Source organism: Borostomias antarcticus (genome assembly GCF_949987555.1).
Source record: "Borostomias antarcticus genome assembly, contig: scaffold_41, whole genome shotgun sequence".
In the NCBI taxonomy this organism is placed as follows: Eukaryota; Metazoa; Chordata; class Actinopteri; order Stomiiformes; family Stomiidae; genus Borostomias; species Borostomias antarcticus.
In genome coordinates, this window is record NW_028175687.1 from 1,300,087 (window position 1) to 1,326,532 (window position 26,446).

Sequence of the window (26,446 nt, forward strand, 5' to 3'; positions counted from 1 at the left end):
GCCTGCAGCGGGAACTGCGGGCACGTCTGCGGTCACAAGCCAGACACGCCCCCGATCCACACCTGCCGTGCGTCACCTTGATTGCCTCTCCTCCACACCTCAACGCACCTGGTCCTGATCAACCAATCGCCAGCAGGATAAGAAGCCGGTCCACACAGCCCTCTGTGCCAGATCGTTGACCAACCCAGTGGGTAACACGACTCCAGCTAAATCCCTACTCCTTACTCGAGCCTGTCTCACCGTTCTTTGTTTTCATTCATCCTAGTTAACCTGCCTGACCCACGCCTGCCTGAGGACCACGAACCTGCCTGACCCACGCCTGTCTGACTACCACGCTCCTGCCTGACCCACGCCTGCCTGAGTACCACGCTCCTGCCTGACCCACGCCTGCCTGAGTACCACGCTCCTGCCCGACCCACGCCTGTCTGACTACCACGTCCCTGCCTGACCCCCGCTTGCCTCTCCGACCTGATCCTGCCTGGCCATACCAAATAAACACGCCTCCGGGCTTCACCTCCAAGCCATTTTTGAGTCTGCTTTTGGGTCCTCCTCCGCTAGCCCTAACAGGAACATTGCCATGGTGCAACCCTTTCTCTCTCAGGCTGACACCGAAAGACTAATGCATACTTTCATCACAAGCAGGCTGGACTACTGCAATGCTCTACTATAAGGCCTACCAAAGAAAGCAATCTCTAAGCTACAAATGATACAGAATGCTGCAGGACGAGTCCTCACTAAGACTAGACGAAGGGCACACATCACACCAGCCTTAAAATCACTACACTGGTTACCTGTCAACTCTAGAATAGACTTTAAAATACTATTACTAGTCTATAAATCTCTCCACAGTCACGCACCAGAAAACATTTCAGACATGCTTGTCAGGTACATGCCCAACAGACCACTCAGATCCTCAGGTACTGAACTCGTAACTGTCCCAAAAGCCAGGACCAAGAAAGACGGAGAGGCAGCTTTTAGTTATTATGCCCCCAACCTCTGGAACACCCTGCCGGAGTGCCTAAGAAGGGTTGAAACAACGGATGTCTTCAAGCAAGATCTCAAGACGTACCTTTTTGGCCTAACCTACAATCACTAGCCAGGACCTTGAGACACAGAAAGGCAGCCTCAAACCTACCTGTGAATCCTCTGTATACATTGGTGTATATCCTGCTATGCACTCTATGTATATCAAGTTGTGTACAGAAGCTGGTTGCCCTGAAACAGGCTTGTTCTGTTCTGATATCTGTGTTGCTTCAAAGGCTCAGCATGCTACTAACCGTTTTCTGTCTCCCCTAGTGCCTCTCTCTCTCCCTCCTACCTTCTAACCAGGTCCAGTGGATGCCCCACTGTCACCCGCACACCACCCTGAGTCCGATAGATACCCCCGTGTCAGCTGTGGATGTCGTAGTATTTAGTTAACACACACACACACATGTACACACATCAGTCCACATCCGGCTTAGGCCTGGACCTGGGCCCAGTCCCCCTTCCCCTCACCCTAACCCGGGTCCGTATCCTTTTCCTACCCCCTCTCTACCCCAACCCCTGCCTCTATCTGGGCCCAGGCACATTCATGCACACACAGACATACACCAGTGTTTGCCATGTCTCTCCTATTATGTTTTTAGCCTCTCTTACTCTGAAAATGTAATTTAATGTAATTTATTGCTTTATAAATGTTCTTAGCCGGTAGACAAACATACTCCAGGAGCTTGCTCGATTTCCTTGTTGAGAGGGGTCAGGGAAGAATTTGTACAGCTCACTTTTTGCTTCCCTCTGGAATATGTAGGGATGGGATGTACAGTATCCCCACCTCCCTTGTTCTCTGTAAAGCGCATTGTGTTGCCTCTGGGTATGAAATGCGCTATACAAATACAGCTTTGATTGATTGATTGATTGATACCACTTCATATCACAGTGAGCATACTGTAGCTATACAGCTCTTTACAACACAGGACAGTAGGTCTATACCTAGCTGTACAGCACTTTACAACATACAACAGTAGTCATATACCTACTGTAGCTACTGTATACAAGTACTTTACAATACAGCACAATAGACCTATACCTAGCAGCACATTAGGCCTATATTTAGATATACAGGACTTTCCAACACAGCACGGTAGGCCTAGCTGGATAACACTTTACCAAACAGAAACCAAAAGAATCAAGTATTATTATTATTATTATTATATTTATCTGCCCCAGTCTGACTGAAGTCCTATAAAGCAACTGGTTATTCACCAGATCACTGATGAAGAGGAGGTTCACCCAGGATCTCATATTACCCAGAGCCATCACTGCTAGTCCTCTAATCAACCAGTATCAACACATCATTTATATGACAACTTGGTTAAACAAAGCTCAGAGAGCAATATGTACTCTATTCTGTCTTCAATTGGGGGTGTTTTTGTCAAAGAATGAATACAGAATAATTGTAGAAAATTCTTACTCTAAAGTTTATCCCCATTATGGACTTACTTGTTTTCTCTAAGTCAGTGTGTCAAATCCAGAAGTCACTAGCTACTCTGATGAGGTGGAATGGATCACTGACTGTTTAAGTGTCTGCGTCAGCAACGTCTACTATGACATCATAAAAGCAATGGGAGATGTAACGTGGCGAGGCGCCCTCTAGTGGTCTTGATAGGGGTGTGGAAGTGTTGGAGTCGGACTGATGAGTGGATTTATGAAATAGGATATCTACATTAGGTAAACACGGGTGTAATTAATAAAAAGGCGAGGTTGCTGCGAGTGGTTGCTAAGCAAAGCGTTCACTAAGTGTAGTCACAAGCACCAACCCCCCTCTCCCCCCACCGGGACGGCTCCCTCTCTCCTCCCCGATAGGTAGATTTGGGGAGCGTTCTTTGAGCGCGAAGGACGACCGAGAGGCGAGATTAGCGTTCGTTCAAGTAATAATAAAAAAAAGAGTCCCATAGCCATTGAATTGGTAGTAGGCTATTTTGAGGTTTGTCATTTCTCCGAGTGAGAATTGTGAAGCGTGGCGAGTGAGCGTGAGAATAGGCTGCAATGCGTGTCTGAGACTTGGCAGCCCCGGGTTTCACTGATCTAGCGGTCAGTAAATTCGACCAAATTTCAAGAGGTGGACAAACCTGGATTCATCTCGGCATACAGATAATTCAAGAGCAATTGAATCATGTTTACGAAGCACACCAACATAGTGCTCTGATCAGCTGCACTCTCCAGTGAAGTTCTCAAAACGCGACAGATGCCCGGATCCGTAGCCTAGATCTCATTGTATTACAGTAATTTAGCAGACGCGTTTATCCAAAGCAACTAACAATAATTGCATTTAACGTAGGAAAAGCCAATGTAGGCTACTAGCCTACTAGGCTACTTGCCAGAACTCACAAGTGCATCTCCTTTCTGAAACAAGTGACTAAGAGCATAATCTAGTGCTGAAGGCAAAGTGCAAGAATAGCAATCTAAAATACAATAGAGGGATCGTTGTAGTTCTCTCTGTAAAATAACTACAACGTAGACCTAAATTAAAGAAATAAAAAGTACCTTTGAGAAACCGCACATTATTGCGGCGGAATTTGATATTGTTAGTAGCCTAGTTTATGGCTTTGTCAATCCATTGATATCGATTTATAATTATTTCAAGTTTTTCTCCCAATGCAAAAGATGGGGCGGTTGTGTGAACCCAACCAGTAGAGAGCGTAGTTTTACGCTTTGGCTCCCTTGAACATAGATGGTGAAGTGGGCTATCTGGAGCGTACAGGGAACATAGTAGGCTAATGCTGATGATTTCTGTCACGGGCAGCATACACTGCATACCCTCAGTCCCCTAATAGGTCTTATTTCATTTCAACTTGGCTATTAACTTGATAGAGCATGTTACATTTGAGCAATATGATGATAATATGGCTAAAAGGTAGGCTACAATATGTCACAGTGCACTGGCTACTGCTATCATGTACAGTACTCCTACACATAGTAACTTCAGTTTTACAAGATGCCACAGTGCACTGGCTACTGCTATCAATACGATACAGTACAGTGCTCCTTAAATACCTATGTTATATACAGATGCCCTCAGCTGCAGGTGTTAAGGGGTCAGGAGGTGAACCCAAGAGCAGACACGACGGCAGGATAAGGGGGAGAAGCCAAGATGGCACGTTTAATTGGTTCAAGGTACAGTCCAGGGTTGGGCAGAGAATAGTCAATAATCCAGGCAGGGTACGGTACACGGGCAGGGTAGTCAGGCAGGCTGGGTTTGTTACACAGGCAGGGTAGTCGGACAGGCTGGGTTTGGTAGACGGGCAGGGTAGTCAGGCAGGCTGGGTTCAGGCAATGGCGGGAGTCCTGGAAGGGTAAACCAAAAACAAGACAGGTAAATAAAAAGCTCAGGGGACAAAAACGGTGGTTACAGTAGCAAGGTCAAAAACAGGCAAGGTAAAGGGAGCTAGAGCCGTGAGGTTACCACATGGGAATTCAACGATCTGGCGCCGCATGCTGTGTGGAGTGGCTTCTTAACCTCCTGGGCTGATGGGCTGCAGGTGGTGGCTGGCCAGGATGGGGTGCAATCACCGGAATGACCGGCAGCTGCTCACGCCGACGAGCCCGCAGTTCCCTCTGCGCCCTCTGGGAGGTGCCAGGGGACTCGTTCTCGGCGATAGGGTTAGGGGCAGGCAGAGAGGCAGGGTTAGAGGCATGGGTTGTGACAGGAGGATCATCTCCTTTGATGATTTTACCTCTTTTGAATACCACGCTATGTTCTTAAAATGCTAGCCCCCAGTTCTGGCAGTAACCGTGTATAGGCCTCCTAAACAATGCCCTGCCTTCTCTACCGAATATTCAGAACTCCTGTCCATTGTTACGGTTTCACCTCCACACACGCCCCCCTCCTCCGCCTCTCCACAACCCTCCACCTCTGTGCCTACCTCACACGCCCCCTGCAGCTCGGCACGGGCACTGAGGGCGCTCCAACGACAGCTGAAATGAGTTGAGCTGATGGGCGAATGAGCTTATGGCCTGATCACTGCACACCTGCTGCCACCTTCTCATGAACCCCCTCTACCTACAAGATGCCGGTTTCTCCAGCCATTCATCGCCAGATCTTCCCTAAGAAACGCCTGGCAAGTATCGTAGTTGTTAAACAAAGTATTTCTGCTTATATATGTGTTTGTGTGCTCTCTGGACCACCGCACCTCAAGGCTTACTTGTCTCTCCGTGTTCCCTACAGAACGACCAGGTATGCTGTGATCCGGCTTGCCTGCCCATCACTCTGCCCGCCACCCACTGCAGCTGCTCCAACCGGCCTCAACCTCCAGCCTGCCAGGCTCCCAACCTGAGCCATCCGGGCACTACCTTCCCTCCCAGCTCCAGCAATAAACGCACTGCTGGGCAAAGAGCTTCCTGCCTCCTGTGTCGTGCATTTGAGCCCCGTAGCTAACTAGCCTTAACAGTCCATCATCCATAGAAATTATGACACCCTTGATCTAGTGATTACTAAGGGCCTGACTATCACTGTCGTCTCTATTAGTGACCTCGCTCTCTCTGACCATTTCTGTATCTTCTTCACTGCATTGGTTCCTAAAGTCAAAAGTAGTACTAGCGCTTTATCAAGAAACATTATCTTACCTCCGCAGTATCCGATAGTTTTAGAGAAATAATGATCACAAACAATTTATCAACTCCAGAAGTGGGGCCGTCAGGCACTATTGAAGACTTAGCATCCGCCTTTAACACCAGAGTAGGGGCAGCCTTGGATTCTGTAGCACCTATTAAACTGAAAAAGATCACAGCCAATCATAAAGCTCCATGGCGAAATGAGGAAACAATTCAACTAAAGAGAACCTGCAGAAGATCTGAGCGTATATGGAGAAAGACCAAGCTACAGGTCCACCATGATATTCTCAAAGAACATCTCGCTGCCTTTGATAAAGCAATAAGAAATGCAAGGAAAGACCACTTCTCAAAATTCATATCTATCAACCGCAATAATTCAAGAGTGCTCTTCTCAACAATTGATAGCCTAATAAACCCTGCCGTAAAAACACCAGATAACCTGCTCTCTACCTCCAAATGTGAGGAATTTGCAGCTTACTTCAGAGATAAGATTATGAATATTAGGAGGAAAGTCACCCAGGAAAGGCCATGCATCCTGTTCACAGATCCTCTTCCTCCATGTAATGGACATATGAGCTTGTTTACACTGGTGGACACAGAAATGTTGAGAAAAGTAGTATCCAAACTCAAATCCTCCACAAGCCTGCTGAAGAAAAACAACTTAGACACTTCAGTTCTTAGCAATTTTAGACCAATCTCCAACCTTCCCTTTTTGAGTAAAATTCTGGAAACTATTGTTTTCAAACAGATTAATGATTTTCAAACAGATTAATGATTTCCTAGCTACAAGTTCTACGCTTGACCTTTTCCAGTCCGGCTTTCGCGCCCATCATAGCACAGAGACGGCATTAGTCAAAGTTGTAAATGACCTCAGAATTAATGCTGACTCCAAAGAGCTCTCTGTTCTCATCCTCCTGGACCTTTTGCAGCCTTTGATACTATAGATTATGCAATCCTCATCAAAAGACTGGAGAAGTGGGTTGGTCTCTCCGGTCCAGTCCTTAATTGGCTTAGGACCTATCTAACCGGTCGTGATTTCTTTGTTGCCCTCGGTGACCATAGCTCCGGAAAGATCCCTATGACCTGTGGGGTGCCCCAAGAATCGATCCTAGGACCTCTACTCTTCAGCCTGTACATGGTGCCCCTTGGCAGTGTCATCAGGAGGCACAACATTAGCTACCATAGCTACGCAGATGATACCCAACTCTATATTTCTGTAACACCCAGTAACTACAGCTTGATTGACTGCCTTGTCAAGTGTATTACGGATATAAATGTATGGATGTCACATAATTTCCTCGAACTAAACCAGGACAAAACAGAAGTACTGATCATTGGAGAAAAAGCTGAAAGAGAGAAACTATCTGCACATTTAAAAACTCTGAAAATTTACATCAAATGCCAGGCTAAAAACCCAGGTGTCATACTTGACTCAGATCTTAATTTCGAAAACCAGATCATGAATATTACAAAGACATCTTTTTACCACTTAAGGAACTGTCACGGCACCGCCGCGTCAGCCTCGTCCACCTCCTCAGCCCCCTGACCCCGGCCCGAGCCCCGGTTCTGACGCTGGTCCCCAGCCTGTCCCCCAGCCTGACCCTGTCTCTCCAGTGCCGGACTCCGTTTCCCCCAGCACCTCCCAGAGCCTGCAGCGGGAACTGCGGGCACGTCTGCGGTCACAAGCCAGACACGCCCCCGATCCACACCTGCCGTGCGTCACCTTGATTGCCTCTCCTCCACACCTCAACGCACCTGGTCCTGATCAACCAATCGCCAGCAGGATAAGAAGCCGGTCCACACAGCCCTCTGTGCCAGATCGTTTACCAACCCAGTGGGTAACACGACTCCAGCTAAATCCCTACTCCTTACTCGAGCCTGTCTCACCGTTCTTTGTTTTCATTCATCCTAGTTAACCTGCCTGACCCACGCCTGCCTGAGGACCACAAACCTGCCTGACCCACGCCTGTCTGACTACCACGCTCCTGCCTGACCCACGCCTGCCTGAGTACCACGCTCCTGCCTGACCCACGCCTGCCTGAGTACCACGCTCCTGCCTGACCCACGCCTGTCTGAGTACCACGCTCCTGCCCGACCCACGCCTGTCTGACTACCACGTCCCTGCCTGACCCCCGCTTGCCTCTCCGACCTGATCCTGCCTGGCCATACCAAATAAACACGCCTCCGGGCTTCACCTCCAAGCCATTTTTGAGTCTGCTTTTGGGTCCTCCTCCGCTAGCCCTAACAGAACGATCTGGCCACAAATGGACCCAGCGGACTCCCTTCGCCAAGCCATCACCAGCCAGGGCCTCGTCGTTGGACAACATGCGAATGCTCTCCGTGAGACCCGAGCCGTCGTGGAACGGCTTGGTACGGGGATGCAGACACTCTCTGAGCAGACCGCCCAGACAGAGCGCAACCTGCAGTCCATCGCCCAGACCCTAGCAACCCTCAGTGAGCAGGTGGGCCGGTTAGTCGTTCTCCCGGCCCCGGAAGACAACCCCGTTGCTGGCCTTGCCCCTGCCGCTGAACGTGATGCCCCAGGGGTGTTACACCGGCGGGAGCCAAACCTCTCTAACCCCAAGCCCTATGACGGCGACGTAGTGCAGTGCTCCACATTTCTCATGCAGTGTGATTTTATTTTTACTCACCAGCCCAGCAGGTACTCCCAGGATTCTGAGAAGATCGCGTTTGTGTCCAGCCATCTCACTGGCCAGCCGCTTGGTTGGTTCGAGGCCACATGGAGGGCCAAGGCTTCCTGTCTGAATTCCTACAGCGCGTTCTGCTCCGAGTTCAGAAAGGTGTTTGACCATCCACTCCTGGGCCACGATTCCGCCTCTCGCCTTATGCGCATTCAGCAGGGAAGCCATAGTGTTGCCGAGTACTCTATCGAGTTCAGAATACTAGCAGCGGATAGTGGATGGAATGACGCGGCGCTACAGTCAGCCTTTCAAGCGGGTCTGTCTGAGTCTCTTAAGGACGAGTTGGCACTCAGAGATGAGCCGGCTTCTCTCGATCTCCTGATTTCCCTTGCTGTCAAGATAGACAACCGCCTTCGAGAGCGCAGGAAAGAGAGGAATCTCCGCGCTCCTACTCCCGCAGTTCGGGTCGCTAGTCAGCGCTTTCCCAGTCTACCGCCTCAAACTTCCCCGGGTCCTAACAATGAAACGGTCCCCTTTCAGCCGGCCTCGATATCCCCTGCCTCAGACGAACTCATGCAGCTAGGCGGAGCACGCCTAACCGAGGCGGAACGCACCCGTAGGGTAAATGAGCGCCTCTGTTTTTACTGCGGCCAGCCCGGACACAGCCGCGTGTCCTGCCCCGTTCGGCCAAAAGCCCACGCTCGCCAGTGAAAGTGGGATCACTGGTGAGCGGTGCTTCGTCTCCCACACCCCCTCCCAGGCAGTCTAGGACCGCCGGAGCCGGTTTGAATGTGATGTCCTCCGCCGATGCCCTGGGGCGCATGCACCTCGAGGCCACTATTATTGTTAATCGGCAGTCCTTCACTGTACCCGCTCTGGTTGATTCCGGGGCCGACGACTGCTTTATCGACTCTCAGTTGGTCCGTCAAGCTGGCATCACCACCATACCCCGTGACACCCCCATTGACGTCCATGACCTGAGTGGCGGGCTCTTAGCCAACGTTTCCCATGTCACCAAGCCTCTTGATGTGGTTCTGTCAGGTAACCACCATGAGTCCATGTCCCTCCTAGTCATCTCCTCGTCTCTAAGCCCCATTGTTCTGGGTCAGCCCTGGTTGAGACGTCACAACCCACACATTGACTGGATCGCCAATAAGGTGAGTGGCTGGAGCCCCTACTGCCATAACACCTGTCTCACGTCGGCCCTGCCGCCTGCTGAGGGCGCCATCGCCCCATTTGGACCCCCAGACCTGTCCATAGTCCCTCCCGAGTACCATGACATTGGGGAGGTGTTCAGTACGCAGCGGGCCCTTACTCTGCCACCCCACCGCCCTTATGATTGCTCCATTGAACTCCTCCCTGGAGCCCCCTTGCCATCTGGGCGTTTGTTCAACCTGTCCAGGCCTGAACGGGAAGCTATGGAGACCTACATCTGTGACTCCCTGGCATCAGGCATCATCAAGCCCTCGTCCTCTCCGGTAGGTGCTGGATTCTTTTTTGTGGCCAAGAAGGACGGCACCTTGTGACCCTGCATCGACTACCGGGCCCTAAATAGCATAACGGTGAGGAACAAGTACTCTCTGCCCCTCCTCGCCTCTGCCTTTGAACCCCTCCAGGGAGCTACCATATTCTCCAAACTCGATCTTAGAAACGCGTATCACCTGGTCCGTATCAGAGAGGGAGATGAATGGAAAACAGCGTTCAACACCCCGCTCGGACACTTCGAGTACCGTGTCATGCCATTTGGACTTACCAACGCCCCTGCAGTATTCCAGGCCCTGATAAATGACAATCCTCCGGGACTTCCTCCACCGCTGTGTTTTTGTCTATCTAGACGACATCCTAATTTTTTCTCGCTCCCATGAGGAACACATCGCACATGTCAGACAGGTTCTCCAGAGGCTTCTGGAGAATAAGCTGTTTGTGAAAGCTGAGAAGTGTGAATTCCACGTCACCTCTGTGCAGTTCCTGGGCTTCCTCATCGGCAGTGGCCAGGTGCAGGCTACCCCCGAGAAGATCAGGGCGGTGGTGAGCTGGCCTGTCCCCAAGAACCGTAAGGACCTCCAGAGGTTCCTAGGATTTGCCAATTTCTACAGGCGCTTCATCCGCAACTACAGCCGGGTGGCCGCTCCCATGACCGCGCTCACCTCCAAGAACGTCCCCTTCTCGTGGACCCCTGAGGCGGGGGCGGCCTTCGATGAGCTGAAGAGGCTCTTCACGTCTGCTCCGGTCCTCACCCAGCCTGATCCCTCTCTCCAGTTTATTGTGGAGGTCGACGCGTCGGACAGTGGAGTGGGGGCAGTGCTGTCCCAGCGATCACCCACTGATGGTAAAATCCACCCCTGTGCGTTCTTCTCCCGCTGGCTGGAGCCCGCGGAGCGTAACTACGACGTGGGCAATAAGGAACTGCTTGCTGTCCAGCTAGCCCTTGAGGAGTGGAGGCACTGGTTGGAGGGAGCTGAGGTGCCTTTCATTGTGTGGACTGACCACAAGAATCTGACCTACATCGAGAATGCCAAGAGACTGAACCCGCGGCAAGCCAGGTGGGCTCTGTTTTTTGGTCGTTTCAATTTTACCATCACCTATCGTCCAGGATCCCGCAATGTCAAGCCTGACGCCCTGTCTCGCCAGTATGCTCCCCCAAACCAGGACACTGACGAACCAGACACCATCCTTCCTCCCTCATGTGTGGTGGCCGCTGTAACTTGGGAGATCGAAGGATTGGTGAAGGAGGCCCAGAGGACCCAGCCTGACCCAGGTAACGGCCCTGTTAACTGCCTGTTTGTCCCTGACCATGTCCGTCCCCAGGTCCTCCAGTGGGTTCATGCCTCCCAGTTTGCCTGCCATCCGGGGTCCAGCCGCACTCTAGCCCTTCTCAGGAGACGGTTCTGGTGGCCCTCCATGGCCCAGGACACCAGGGAGTACGTCCGGGCCTGCACGGTGTGTGCACAGAGCAAGGCCTCGCACCAACCCGCCTCCGGTCTGCTGCGCCCCCTGCCGGTCCCTGGTCGCCCGTGGAGCCACATAGGTCTGGACTTCGTGACTGGACTGCCCCTTCCCAGGGTAACACCACCATACTGACTATTGTGGACCGTTTTTCCAAGTCCGTCCATTTTGTGCCTCTGCCCAAGCTCCCCTCTGCGTCTGAGACTGTTGACCTTCTGGTGACCCACGTGGTCCGGCTCCATGGCATCCCTGCGGACATCGTTTCTGACCGAGGTCCACAGTTCACTTCCCAGGTGTGGAGGGAGTTTTGTCGGGCCATTGGGGCTTCGGTTAGTCTGTCCTCGGGTTACCATCCCCAGACCAATGGGCAAGCCGAGCGAGCCAACCAATACCTGGGGAACGCCCTGCGCTGTGTCACTGATCGTAACCCCGCTACCTGGAGCCGATACCTCCCCTGGGTGGAGTATGCCCATAACTCCCTTCCTAGCTCTTCCACTGGCTTGTCTCCATTTGAATGCTCCCTGGGTTATCTACCACCTCTATTCCCTGAGCAGGAGGAGGAGCTCGCCGTGCCCTCAGTCCAGGTCCATCTCCGCCGCTGCCACAAGGTGTGGAGGGATGCCCGAGCTGCGCTTGTTCGTTCCACCCGTCGGAGCCAGCACCAGGCAGACCGCCATCGGACCCTGGCCCCTGTCTACCAGCCCGGCCAGGCGGTCTGGCTCTCCTCCAAGGACATCCCCCTGCGGGCCTCGTCACGTAAGCTCACGCCCCGCGACATTGGTCCTTACAAGATAGACAGTGTGGTTAACCCTTCTGCTGTCAGACTGCAGCTGCCCCCGTCCATGAGGATACATCCCACATTCCATGTCTCCCGTGTTAAGCCTGCTCCTGTCAGCCCTCTGTGCCCGCCAGGCGACACCCCGCCACCTGTCCGGATCATCGACGACCAGCCGGCCTGGACTGTCCGACAGCTCCTGGGGGCCCGTCGGCGGGGTCGGGGGTTGCACTACCTTGTGGACTGGGAGGGCTATGGGCCCGAGGAGCGGTGCTTGGTGCCCCGTAGGTTCATCCTGGACCCCTCTCTTATCCGGGATTTCCACCGTGACCATCCTGGCCAGCCCGGTCGGTCGCCAGGTGGCGCCCGTAGAGGGGGGGGTCCTGTCATGGCACCGCCGCGTCAGCCTCGTCCACCTCCTCAGCCCCCTGACCCCGGCCCGAGCCCCGGTTCTGACGCTGGTCCCCAGCCTGTCCCCCAGCCTGACCCTGTCTCTCCAGTGCCGGACTCCGTTTCCCCCAGCACCTCCCAGAGCCTGCAGCGGGAACTGCGGGCACGTCTGCGGTCACAAGCCAGACACGCCCCCGATCCACACCTGCCGTGCGTCACCTTGATTGCCTCTCCTCCACACCTCAACGCACCTGGTCCTGATCAACCAATCGCCAGCAGGATAAGAAGCCGGTCCACACAGCCCTCTGTGCCAGATCGTTGACCAACCCAGTGGGTAACACGACTCCAGCTAAATCCCTACTCCTTACTCGAGCCTGTCTCACCGTTCTTTGTTTTCATTCATCCTAGTTAACCTGCCTGACCCACGCCTGCCTGAGGACCACGAACCTGCCTGACCCACGCCTGTCTGACTACCACGCTCCTGCCTGACCCACGCCTGCCTGAGTACCACGCTCCTGCCTGACCCACGCCTGCCTGAGTACCACGCTCCTGCCCGACCCACGCCTGTCTGACTACCACGTCCCTGCCTGACCCCCGCTTGCCTCTCCGACCTGATCCTGCCTGGCCATACCAAATAAACACGCCTCCGGGCTTCACCTCCAAGCCATTTTTGAGTCTGCTTTTGGGTCCTCCTCCGCTAGCCCTAACAGGAACATTGCCATGGTGCAACCCTTTCTCTCTCAGGCTGACACCGAAAGACTAATGCATACTTTCATCACAAGCAGGCTGGACTACTGCAATGCTCTACTATAAGGCCTACCAAAGAAAGCAATCTCTAAGCTACAAATGATACAGAATGCTGCAGGACGAGTCCTCACTAAGACTAGACGAAGGGCACACATCACACCAGCCTTAAAATCACTACACTGGTTACCTGTCAACTCTAGAATAGACTTTAAAATACTATTACTAGTCTATAAATCTCTCCAAAGTCACGCACCAGAAAACATTTCAGACATGCTTGTCAGGTACATGCCCAACAGACCACTCAGATCCTCAGGTACTGAACTCGTAACTGTCCCAAAAGCCAGGACCAAGAAAGACGGAGAGGCAGCTTTTAGTTATTATGCCCCCAACCTCTGGAACACCCTGCCGGAGTGCCTAAGAAGGGTCGAAACAACGGATGTCTTCAAGCAAGATCTCAAGACGTACCTTTTTGGCCTAACCTACAATCACTAGCCAGGACCTTGAGACACAGAAAGGCAGCCTCAAACCTACCTGTGAATCCTCTGTATACATTGGTGTATATCCTGCTATGCACTCTATGTATATCAAGTTGTGTACAGAAGCTGGTTGCCCTGAAACAGGCTTGTTCTGTTCTGATATCTGTGTTGCTTCAAAGGCTCAGCATGCTACTAACCGTTTTCTGTCTCCCCTAGTGCCTCTCTCTCTCCCTCCTACCTTCTAACCAGGTCCAGTGGATGCCCCACTGTCACCCGCACACCACCCTGAGTCCGATAGATACCCCCGTGTCAGCTGTGGATGTCGTAGTATTTAGTTAACACACACACACACGTACACACATCAGTCCACATCCGGCTTAGGCCTGGACCTGGGCCCAGTCCCCCTTCCCCTCACCCTAACCCGGGTCCGTATCCTTTTCCTACCCCCTCTCTACCCCAACCCCTGCCTCTATCTGGGCCCAGGCACATTCACGCACACACAGACATACACCAGTGTTTGCCATGTCTCTCCTATTATGTTTTTAGCCTCTCTTACTCTGAAAATGTAATTTAATGTAATTTATTGCTTTATAAATGTTCTTAGCCGGTAGACAAACATACTCCAGGAGCTTGCTCGATTTCCTTGTTGAGAGGGGTCAGGGAAGAATTTGTACAGCTCACTTTTTGCTTCCCTCTGGAATATGTAGGGATGGGATGTACAGTATCCCCACCTCCCTTGTTCTCTGTAAAGCGCATTGTGTTGCCTCTGGGTATGAAATGCGCTATACAAATACAGCTTTGATTGATTGATTGATTGATACCACTTCATATCACAGCGAGCATACTGTAGCTATACAGCTCTTTACAACACAGGACAGTAGGTCTATACCTAGCTGTACAGCACTTTACAACATACAACAGTAGTCATATACCTACTGTAGCTACTGTATACAAGTACTTTACAATACAGCACAATAGACCTATACCTAGCAGCACATTAGGCCTATATTTAGATATACAGGACTTTCCAACACAGCACGGTAGGCCTAGCTGGATAACACTTTACCAAACAGAAACCAAAAGAATCAAGTATTATTATTATTATTATTATATTTATCTGCCCCAGTCTGACTGAAGTCCTATAAAGCAACTGGTTATTCACCAGATCACTGATGAAGAGGAGGTTCACCCAGGATCTCATATTACCCAGAGCCATCACTGCTAGTCCTCTAATCAACCAGTATCAACACATAATTTATATGACAACTTGGTTAAACAAAGCTCAGAGAGCAATATGTACTCTATTCTGTCTTCAATTGGGGGTGTTTTTGTCAAAGAATGAATACAGAATAATTGTAGAAAATTCTTACTCTAAAGTGTATCCCCATTATGGACTTACTTGTTTTCTCTAAGTCAGTGTGTCAAATCCAGAAGTCACTAGCTACTCTGATGAGGTGGAATGGATCACTGAATGTTTAAGTGTCTGCGTCAGCAACGTCTACTATGACATCATAAAAGCAATGGGAGATGTAACGTGGCGAGGCGCCCTCTAGTGGTTTTGATAGGGGTGTGGAAGTGTTGGAGTCGGACTGATGAGTGCATTTTTGAAATAGGATATCTACATTAGGTAAACACGGGTGTAATTAATAAAAAGGCGAGGTTGCTGCGAGTGGTTGCTAAGCAAAGCGTTCACTAAGTGTAGTCACAAGCACCAACCCCCTCTCCCCCCACCGGGATGGCTCCCTCTCTCCTCCCCGATAGGTAGATTTGGGTAGCGTTCTTTGAGCGCGAAGGACGACCGAGAGGCGAGATTAGCGTTCGTTCAAGTAATAATAAAAAAAAGAGTCCCATGGCCATTGAATTGGTAGTAGCCTAGGCTATTTTGAGGTTGGTCATTTCTCCGAGTGAGAATTGTGAAGCGTGGCGAGTGACTGTGAGAATAGGCTGTGTAGAGATGTGGTTTATATGAATATACTTAGTGTTATGTGTTTTTCCTGTTGTTGATTGGACATGTGTTTTTATGTGCTCCGCCCACGTTAACATGAGTGACAGTCAGCCAACCAGTGAAGTGAAGTGAGTGGATCTTGACAAAAAGATCTGCGAGTAGTGGACAGTGAATGAATAAAAGTGCTAAGTTAGGCTCCAGTGGCCTTCGAGAAGAAGACGTTTAAAACCGAGACCATCGATGTGTAAAGTGAATTAGCTAGCGTGCGCACAGCACTAGGTTAGCCAGTTGCAGTGTTGTGAGCTAGCTTTTTGTGTTGTGACTAGTTTGCGTCGTGTCGGCACACTTTCTGGAGAGGGACGTCCTCAAGGATCCCTGCTACAGCTCTGCATCCCCTCACTACGGCTTGGCTCCGGCTGGGCAACCCCCGGATCAACATCGCAACCTGTCTTCTGGGACGCAGGTGAATTCTGTCCGTTAGCCCACTAGTGGGCACTTCTCCTCTGACTAGCCAGGCAGTGCACATTCTAGACGGAGACCGTTCTTGTGAACGCGGGACCATTCAGCAACGTTCGCATTGGAACTCAACTGTTCGGATCGTTTAGAATTCCAGTGACTTTTTCTGTATGCGTTTGTGTGCATCGCGGGACCATTCAGCAACGTTCGCATTGGAACTGAACTGTTCGGATTGTTTAGAGTTCCAGTGACTTTTTCTGTATGCGTGTGTGTGCATCGCGGGACTATTCAGCCGTGTTCGTACGGAAAGTGTGGGTTATTACTGAATTTCACTGAAGTGCTGTGTGTATGGGTATCTCTCTCATTGACTGTTGATGTCATTTTGAGTTCATGTCAGTGTTCTTTTGTATGGACCGGTCCTGATAGGGTTAAGAGGGTCATTTTCATAAACTTTAACATTAGTATTTTTTTGGTATTCTTGGTATTCTAATAAATAGTATTAATTTTATTACAAGCCAGTAGCGGGGGAATTCTTTCTTTCTTTTTTATATGAGAGTGGGCATTAGAGGCCCGGGTCACTAAGTAATTGGTCTATAAGGCTCACTGGGTGTGGGGGTGTACTCTTATTATAGCCTGGTGGTTCAGTGTGGAAAGGAACAGTTGGGTCAGACTTAGGGTCAGCTTATGCTGCTCACACACCTCAGGTTAGACTGAGTTTAGCAGAAATTGTAGGGCTCAGCACAAATCATCCACACCCGAAGCGCAGTAGTGAAGAGACATTAAAGGCTGGGGATACAGAGACCTGGATCCTGCGCTCTCCAGTCACCCGGTGAGTCCTGCAGTCACACCCCACTACGCGGGCAAGGCCTGTCCGCTACATTTGGCGTCACGAACAGGATCAATTCCTGCACAGAAACCCTGTGAGTGTATTGCGCACAGAGAAAGTATTCAACATGGAGCAGCTACAAGCGCAGTTCGACGCCCTAAAAAGTAAGCTCACGGAACAGGAGGCTCGTATGGAAGAGCAGTCTGCATTCTTTGAGCAGGCACGGAGTGATCAGAGAGACACTCTTGCTCTGGCAAGGGGGGTCCTGGAGCAAGCCGCTGGTGCAAGGAGTGCACCCACGCTGTATGTACAGCGAGACCGGAAATACCCTGATTTTAGTGGGGGTCAAGAAAGAGGGGAACTGTGTGTCGAAGACTGGGTTGCCTCCATGAAGTCAGGTTTCAGAGTAGGCCGCGTGCCGGAGGAAGACCAGGTTGAACTTCTGAAGGAGCATCTAAAGGGAGAAGCGAGACTGACAGTGAGATTTGTCCTGGAGGGACATGCTGCAGATACACAGGCGGTCTTTAAGGTCCTGGAGGAGACTTATGGAGACAAGGCTCCGATCGGCACACGTCTCAAGGAATTCTACGAGCGTCATCAAGCCTCCGGGGAGAAAACCAGAGTGTTCGCCTATGATCTACAGGAGAAGCTCCGCCGCCTAAAGCAACGTGATCCTGACCGCGTCCCCAATGCAGATTCTTTACTGAAAGAGCAGTTTGTACTGGGATTGAGGGATGACTCTCTGCGCCGCGAGATGAAGCGGCGGGCGAAGGCTGAGCCAGGGCTGATGTTCATCCAGCTAATGCAGGCAGCGATCGACTGGTCGGAGGAGGAGGAATCCTCTCCCACCGCTGCTTCCGAGGGGCCCTGGCCGTGGGGCTGTTCATGCTGCGGCTGCAGAAGACATGACCCCCGCGTCGGCCATACAAGCACTTCAAGAATCAGTGAGGCAGTTAGCAGCTCGACAAGAGGAGCTGTTCCAGGCATTACAGAGGACTGAACGTCGCGACAGCCCCAGCAGTGGTCAGCGCAGGCCGCCGCGACGAGACGACAGAGGGCAATTGATCTGCTACTCCTGCCAACAGCCCGGTCACATCAGCCGTAACTGTCCCAGTGTGAAGGACAAGCCACGTCAAACCAATACGATCAGGTCTGATGCTCAGGAACTGGAGCTGCTTGAGACAGATGTGCAGGCCAGCGTTAGGACCGCTGCTGTAGAGCGGGCCACGTCTACATTGTCCGTGTTGGATGAGTTTGGTCGGGAGTCAGGTGGCACCTTTTGCAGCTGTTTCACACTGGATGTTTTAATCGATGGGGTGAGCACATGTTGTTTGGTGGATACCGGTTCTGAGGTGACAACCATGTCTGAAGCCCACTTCCGGAAACAATATGAGGGAACGGAGCTATCCTCAGCGAGATGGGTTAAACTTACAGCCACGAATGGGCTGAGTATCCCAGTTGTTGGGTGCCTCTATGCAGATGTGGAGTGTCTAGGGATGAAACTGCCAGGAAAATGTATTTGTCTTGAAGGACAGCAACGGTGGCAGCGAAGAGAAGAGTACGGTGCCCGGGATCCTGGGGATGAATGTACTTGGTAACCTCCACAGTCTATTCTCTGGCTTCGACGGCATGCAGAAGATGGGCCAGCACAAACCGGCCGCCGCGACACAGAAGATTCGCCGCATTTTTGCTGAGATCGGCAGAGAAGAGCAGTACGGTGGTCCCACTGGCAAGATCGGCTATATCAAAGTAGCAGGGCGACGTCCAGTAGTCATTCCTCCACATAGTGAAGTGGTCATTGAAGGGCGCTGCAGGGTGCCCCCACGGGCAAGCAGCCAGGTCCTGGTCGAGGCGACACCGACTTCCAACCTGCCCTGTGGCCTGCTAGTCGCCAACGTCCTGACACACTCCACCAACGGGAAGGTGCCAGTCAGGCTGCTAAACTCAAGTGGAGTGCCCGTCACACTGCGCCCCAGGGCGAGGCTGGGTGAAATGAGTAAGCCGAGTAAAGTACTACTAAAAGAGATGGTGGCGTTCGAAGAAGCCACTGGTGAGCTGCGAGTCAGGATGCTGGAACGGGGGAAGGAGCCTGTGTCAAAGCTCATGGGACCGTTATCTATCCCGGTTCAGGCAAACCTCCAAGACCTCGATGCAGTGCAAGTGGGGCAGCTAAACAGACTTCTAGAAAAGCACCATGCTGTGTTCTCACAGGACGACAGTGATTTTGGGTACACCACCACAGTCACCCACCGTATCCCCACTGACAACACAAAACCCATCAAGCAAAGACATCGGCGGGTGCCCCCTCATGTGTTTCAAGAGTTTAAGCAGCATGTCCAGGATCTGGTCACGCAGGGGGTACTTAGAGAGAGCTGCAGCCCCTGGGCATCACCGGCTGTGATTGTGATCAAAAAGGATGGGTCAGTGCGTTTCTGCTGTGACTACCGCAGACTGAACAGCGTAACGCACCGTGATGCATACCCTCTCCCAAGAGTGGAAGAGTCTCTGGATGCTCTGGGCCAGGCCAAGCTTTTCTCATCTCTGGACTTGACCGCAGGATACTTCCAGGTGGCCGTGGAGAAGCAAGACCAGGAGAAGACTGCCGTCACAACACCGTTCGGACTATACGAGTGGGCCCGCATGCCCTTCGGGTTGTGCAATGCCCCCGCAACGTTTCAGCGACTAATGGAGGTAGTGCTGGGGGACCTTGCATTTGACGTATTGCTGGTGTACCTAGATGACATTCTAGTCTTCTCTAGCAACTTCGACAGCCACTGTGAGAGGCTGGACATGGTGCTCACGCGCCTGGGGGAACATGGCCTAAAACTCAAGCCCCGGAAATGCTTCCTTTTCAAGACAGAGGTTAAGTTTCTCGGGCACATCGTGTCGGCCGCTGGAGTACAGGTGGATGTGGAGAAGGTGAAGGCGCTGGAGGACTGGCCTGTGCCCCGCACCGTGAAGGAGGTCAGACAGGTGGTGGGCTTCATGTCCTACTACCGGCGCTTCGTACCGCACTTTGCTCAATTGGCTTGCCCACTGCACGCCTTTTTGGGAAAAGCTAAGAGGAAAGGGGCCACTGGGTCCCAGCCCATGCCGTTTGTGTGGAGTGAGGACTGCCATGCTGCATTCAACCAGTTAAGGAAGTGTCTGATGTCTCCGCCTGTGCTAGCGTACCCTGACTTCCGACTTCCCTTTGTCATGACAACAGATGCAAGCAACCTTGGACTAGGAGCAGTGCTGAGTCAACAGCAAGATGGGGTGGAGCGTGTGGTAGCCTTCGCCAGCAGGGGTTTGCGTGGGTCCGAACGTAATGACAAGAACTACAGTGCGTTCAAGCTTGAACTCCTGGCCCTTAAGTGGGCAGTTACTGAAAAGTTCAGAGACCTCTTGCTCTACTCAAAGTTCACTGTCATCACTGATCACAACCCCCTGCGCTATTTGGAAACTGCTAACCTTGGAGCGGTGGAACAGAGATGGGTTGCACAGCTTGCGGAGTATAACTTTGAGGTCCACTACAAACCTGGAAGGCTGAACCAGAATGCTGACGTGTTGTCACGCATCCCAGTGGGGCAGGAGCCGGAGACAGAGGATGTTGAGAAGGACTTCCTAGTAATAAAAGAGGATGAGGTCCGTGCCAGTCTCTGGCCCGCGCAGATGGTTGAGGAGGATAAGGGGCCTATCGTCACTGCAACGCAGGCCACTGTGCGAGGTAACCTCTGCGGCCATAGCTGGGATGAGTTTCAGCAACTCCAAATCAAGGACCCTGACGTGGGCCCGATATTAGAAGCGGTGAGACGGGGTACCCCCCCTACTATGTTGCAGCTCCGAGAAATGAGTTTGCTCCAGCGGAGGCTGTATGGGCAATGGAGACGGCTGCAGTTGCAGAAGGGTGTCCTGTTCCGGTACCTGCGTGACCCCCGTGATGGTGAAGAAGTGCGACAGTTGGTTGTACCAGCAGCGCTACAGCGGTATATCTATGAAACCCAACACGACCACAGTGGTCACTTCAGTGAAAGGAGTACCTTACAGCTGCTGCGCCGTGGTTACTACTGGCCAAGGATGTCAAAAGATGTGAAGAGCTGGACACAACAGTGTAAAAGGTGCGCTCTGGCCAGGGATGTGTTCCCTAAAACACAGGCTCTGATGACGTGCACTAATGTCACTGCACCGCTCGAGGTCCTCGCAATGGATTTCACCGTGTTGGAGCCATCAACAGGAGGCTATGAAAACGTGCTGGTACTGACTGACATGTTTACACGGTTTACGGTGGCAGTACCGACCAAAGACCAGACTGCGCGGACCACTGCGGCAGCTCTAATCAAACACTGGTTTGTATGTTATGGTTGCCCCGCAAGGCTTCACGCAGACCAAGGTCGAAACTTTGAATCCAGCGTGATTAAGGAGCTGTGCAAGATGTATGGAATCTCCAAGAGTCGCACCTCGCCTTATCATCCCCAAGGCAATGCACAATGCGAGAGGTTCAACCGTACCATGCATGAGATGTTGCGTGCCCTACCTGCAGAAAAGAAGAAGAACTGGAAGGAACACCTGCCAGAGCTTGTCATGGCATACAACTGCCATGTGCACTCCTCCACAGGGTATGCCCCCTTCTACCTCCTCTTCGGAAGGGACGGAAGGATGCCTAGAGATGTGCTGAGTGGCAGGGACTTGGAGGGCGGCGACGCTGAAAACTTAGATGACTGGGTGAAGGGACATCACGAGCGGCTGAGGGTCGCTGCTGAAATGGCGAAGGCTGCAGCACAGGATGCGTCACGTCGGCGCAAGAGGCTGTATGACCGGAAGTCCCGGGGGGCGCTCATCAGGCCAGGAGATCGGGTGTTGTTGCGGAATCACCGTCCCAGAGGTCGCAACAAGATTCAGGACAAATGGGAATCTACACCTTACCTGGTTGTCTCCCAAAACCATGCCGACATGCCCGTATTCACTGTGCAACCCGAAGCTGGTGGTCCCACGAGGGTGGTGCATCGAGATCAAATGAAGCCCTGCACCTTTCTCAGTCCAGGTCGCAGGGGTGGTACTCGTACTGCCCATGAAGTCCAAAGTCGCTCAGATCTGGATGACATAGTTTATGTCCCTATCACACACTCACCACATGATCGCACTGATATAGAGGTGGTGCCTGACCTTGGCACAGATGGGGGTCACGGCCAGCAGGATAGATGTAAGGTAGCGAGCGATGGGGAGTCTGCAACAGGGGTACAGTCAGGGGATGCTGACGAGTCGGACACAGGGAGTGAGGGGTCAGAGAGGCCAGTTAGGCCAGCACGCAGTACAAGGGGCCAGCTTCCGTATAGGTTTCATAATGACTATGTCTTGTGAGGGCAAAAGGGTATGTTATGCAAGCGTGAATGCCCATAGGTCTTAACTGGTTGTAGGGTACAATAAAATATGTGGGGCATGAAAAGTTCCTTGTTTCAGGTGATATGTAAAGGTTTGCACGAGGATATTGCAAACTTTAGAAAGGGGGAATGTAGAGATGTGGTTTATATGAATATACTTAGTGTTATGTGTTTTTCCTGTTGTTGATTGGACATGTGTTTTTATGTGCTCCGCCCACGTTAACATGAGTGACAGTCAGCCAACCAGTGAAGTGACTGCCAGAGAAACGCCTGTGTACGTGCAGGAGAGAGAAAAGATATAAGAAAGCGAGAGGACAACGGTGGTGTGGCGGGAAGAGAAAATGATGCTGGTCGTTCAGGACGGACTGCGACTGACGACGTTTCCGTGGATCTTGACAAAAAGATCTGCGAGTAGTGGACAGTGAATGAATAAAAGTGCTAAGTTAGGCTCCAGTGGCCTTCGAGAAGAGGACGTTTAAAACCGAGACCGTCGATGTGTAAAGTGAATTAGCTAGCGTGCGCACAGCACTAGGTTAGCCAGTTGCAGTGTTGTGAGCTAGCTTTTTGTGTTGTGACTAGTTTGCGTCGTGTCGGCACACTTTCTGGAGAGGGACGTCCTCAAGGATCCCTGCTACAGCTCTGCATCCCCTCACTACGGCTTGGCTCCGGCTGGGCAACCCCCGGATCAACATCGCAACCTGTCTTCTGGGACGCAGGTGAATTCTGTCCGTTAGCCCACTAGTGGGCACTTTTCCTCTGACTAGCCAGGCAGTGCACATTCTAGACGGAGACCGTTCATGTGAACGCGGGACCATTCAGCAACGTTCGCATTGGAACTCAACTGTTCGGATCGTTTAGAATTCCAGTGACTTTTTCTGTATGCGTTTGTGTGCATCGCAGGACCATTCAGCAACGTTCGCATTGGAACTGAACTGTTCGGATTGTTTAGAGTTCCAGTGACTTTTTCTGTATGTGTGTGTGTGCATCGCGGGACTATTCAGCCGTGTTCGTACGGAAAGTGTGGGTTATTACTGAATTTCACTGAAGTGCTGTGTGTATGGGTATCTCTCTCATTGACTGTTGATGTCATTTTGAGTTCATGTCAGTGTTCTTTTGTATGGACCGGTCCTGATAGGGTTAAGAGGGTCATTTTCATAAACTTTAACATTAGTATTTTTTTGGTATTCTTGGTATTCTAATAAATAGTATTAATTTTATTACAAGCCACTAGCGGGGGAATTCTTTCTTTCTTTTTTATATGAGAGTGGGCATTAGAGGCCCGGGTCACTAAGTAATTGGTCTATAAGGCTCACTGGGTGTGGGGGTGTACTCTTATTATAGCCTGGTGGTTCAGTGTGGAAAGGAACAGTTGGGTCAGACTTAGGGTCAGCTTATGCTGCTCACACACCTCAGGTTAGACTGAGTTTAGCAGAAATTGTAGGGCTCAGCACAAATCATCCACACCCGAAGCGCAGTAGTGAAGAGACATTAAAGGCTGGGGATACAGAGACCTGGATCCTGCGCTCTCCAGTCACCCGGTGAGTCCTGCAGTCACACCCCACTACGCGGGCAAGGCCTGTCCGCTACAGCTGCAATGCGTGTGTCTGAGACTTGGTAGCCCCGGGTTTCACTGATCTAGCGGTCAGTAAATTCGACCAAATTTCAAGAGGTGGACATCACTGGATTCATCTCGGCATACAGATAATTCAAGAGCAATTGACTCATGTTTACGAAGCACACCAACATAGTGCTCTGATCAGCTGCACTCTCCAGTGAAGTTCTCAAAACGCGACAGATGCCCGGATCCGTAGTAGCCTAGATCTCATTGTATTACAGTAATTTAGCAGACGCGTTTATCCAAAGCAACTAACAATAATTGCATTTAACGTAGGAAAAGCCAATGTAGGCTACTAGCCTACTAGGCTACTTGCCGGAACTCACAAGTGCATCTCCTTTCTAAAACAAGTGACTAAGAGCATAATCTAGTGCTGAAGGCAAAGTGCAAGAATAGAAATCTAAAATACAATAGAGGGATCGTTGTAGTTCTCTCTGTAAAATAACTACAACGTAGACCTAAATTAAAGAAATAAAAAGTACCTTTGAGAAACCGCACATTATTGCGGCGGAATTTGATATTGTTAGTAGCCAAGTTTATGGCTTTGTCAATCCATTGATATCGATTTATTATATTTCAAGTTTTTCTCCCTATGCAAAAGATGGGGCGGTTGTGTGAACCCAACCAGTAGAGAGCGTAGTTTTACGCTTTGGCTCCCTTGAACATAGATGGTGATGTGGGCTATCTGGAGCGTACAGGGAACATAGTAGGCTAATGCTGATGATTTCTGTCACGGGCAGCATACACTGCATACCCTCAGTCCCCTAATAGGTCTTATTTCATTTCAACTTGGCTATTAACTTGATGGAGCATGTTACATTTGAGCAATATGATGATAATATGGCTAAAAGGTAGGCTACAATATGTCACAGTGCACTGGCTACTGCTATCATGTACAGTACTCCTACACATAGTAACTTCAGTTTTAAAAGATGCCACAGTGCACTGGCTACTGCTATCAATACGATACAGTACAGTGCTCCTAAAATACCTATGTTATATACAGATGCCCTCAGCTGCAGGATCATCTCCTTTGATGATTTTACCTCTTTTGAATACCACGCTATGTTCTTAAAATGCCAGCCCCCAGTTCTGGCAGTAACAGTGTATAGGCCTTCTTAACAATGCCCTGCCTTCTCTACCGAATTTTCAGAACTCCTGTCCATTGTTACGGTTTCACCTCCACACACGCCCCCCTCCTCCGCCTCTCCACAACCCTCCACCTCTGTGCCTACCTCACACGCCCCCTGCGGCTCGGCATGGGCACTGAGGGCGCTCCAACGACAGCTGAAATAAGTTGAGCTGATGGGCGAATGAGCTTATGGCCGGATCACTGCACACCTGCTGCCACCTTCTCATGAACCCCCTCTACCTACAAGAAGCCGGTTTCTCCAGCCATTCATCGCCAGATCTTCCCTAAGAAACGCCTGGCAAGTATCGTAGTTGTTAAACAAAGTATTTCTGCTTATATATATGTGTGTTTGTGTGCTCTCTGGACCACCGCACCCCAAGGCTTACTCGTCTCTCCGTGTTCCCTACAGAACGACCAGGTGTGCTGTGATCCGGCTTGCCTGCCCATCACTCTGCCCGCAACCCACTGCAGCTGCTCCTACCGGCCTCAACCTCCAGCCTGCCAGGCTCCCAACCTGAGCCATCCGGGCACTACCTTCCCTCCCAGCTCCAGCAATAAACGCCCTGCTGGGCAAAGAGCTTCCTGCCTCCTGTGTCGTGCACTTGAGCCCCGTAGCTAACTAGCCTTAACAGTCCATCATCCATACAAATTATGACACCCTTGATCTAGTGATTACTAAGGGCCTGACTATCACTGTCGTCTCTATTATTGACCTCGCTCTCTCTGACCATTTCTGTATCTTCTTCACTGCATTGGTTCCTAAAGTCAAAAGTAGTAGTAGCGCTTTATCAAGAAACGTTATCTTACCTCCGCAGTATCCGATAGTTTTAGAGAAATAATGATCACAAACAATTTATCAACTCCAGAAGTGGGGCCGTCAGGCACTATTGAAGACTTAGCATCCGCCTTTAACACCAGAGTAGGGGCAGTCTTGGATTCTGTAGCACCTATTAAACTGAAAAAGATCACAGCCAATCATAAAGCTCCATGGCAAAATGAGGAAACAAATCAACTAAAGAGAACCTGCAGAAGATCTGAGCGTATATGGAGAAAGACCAAGCTACAGGTCCACCATGATATTCTCAAAGAACATCTCGCTGCCTTTGATAAAGCAATAAGAAATGCAAGGAAAGACCACTTCTCAAAATTCATATCTATCAACCGCAATAATTCAAGAGTGCTCTTCTCAACAATTGATAGCCTAATAAACCCTGCCGTAAAAACACCAGATAACCTGCTCTCTACCTCCAAATGTGAGGAATTTGCAGCTTACTTCAGAGATAAGATTATGAATATTAGGAGGAAAGTCACCCAGGAAAGGCCATGCATCCTGTTCACAGATCCTCTTCCTCCATGTAATGGACATATGAGCTTGTTTACACTGGTGGACACAGAAATGTTGAGAAAAGTAGTATCCAAACTCAAATCCTCCACAAGCCTGCTGAAGAAAAACAACTTAGACACTTCAGTTCTTAGCAATTTTAGACCAATCTCCAACCTTCCCTTTTTGAGTAAAATTCTGGAAACTATTGTTTTCAAACAGA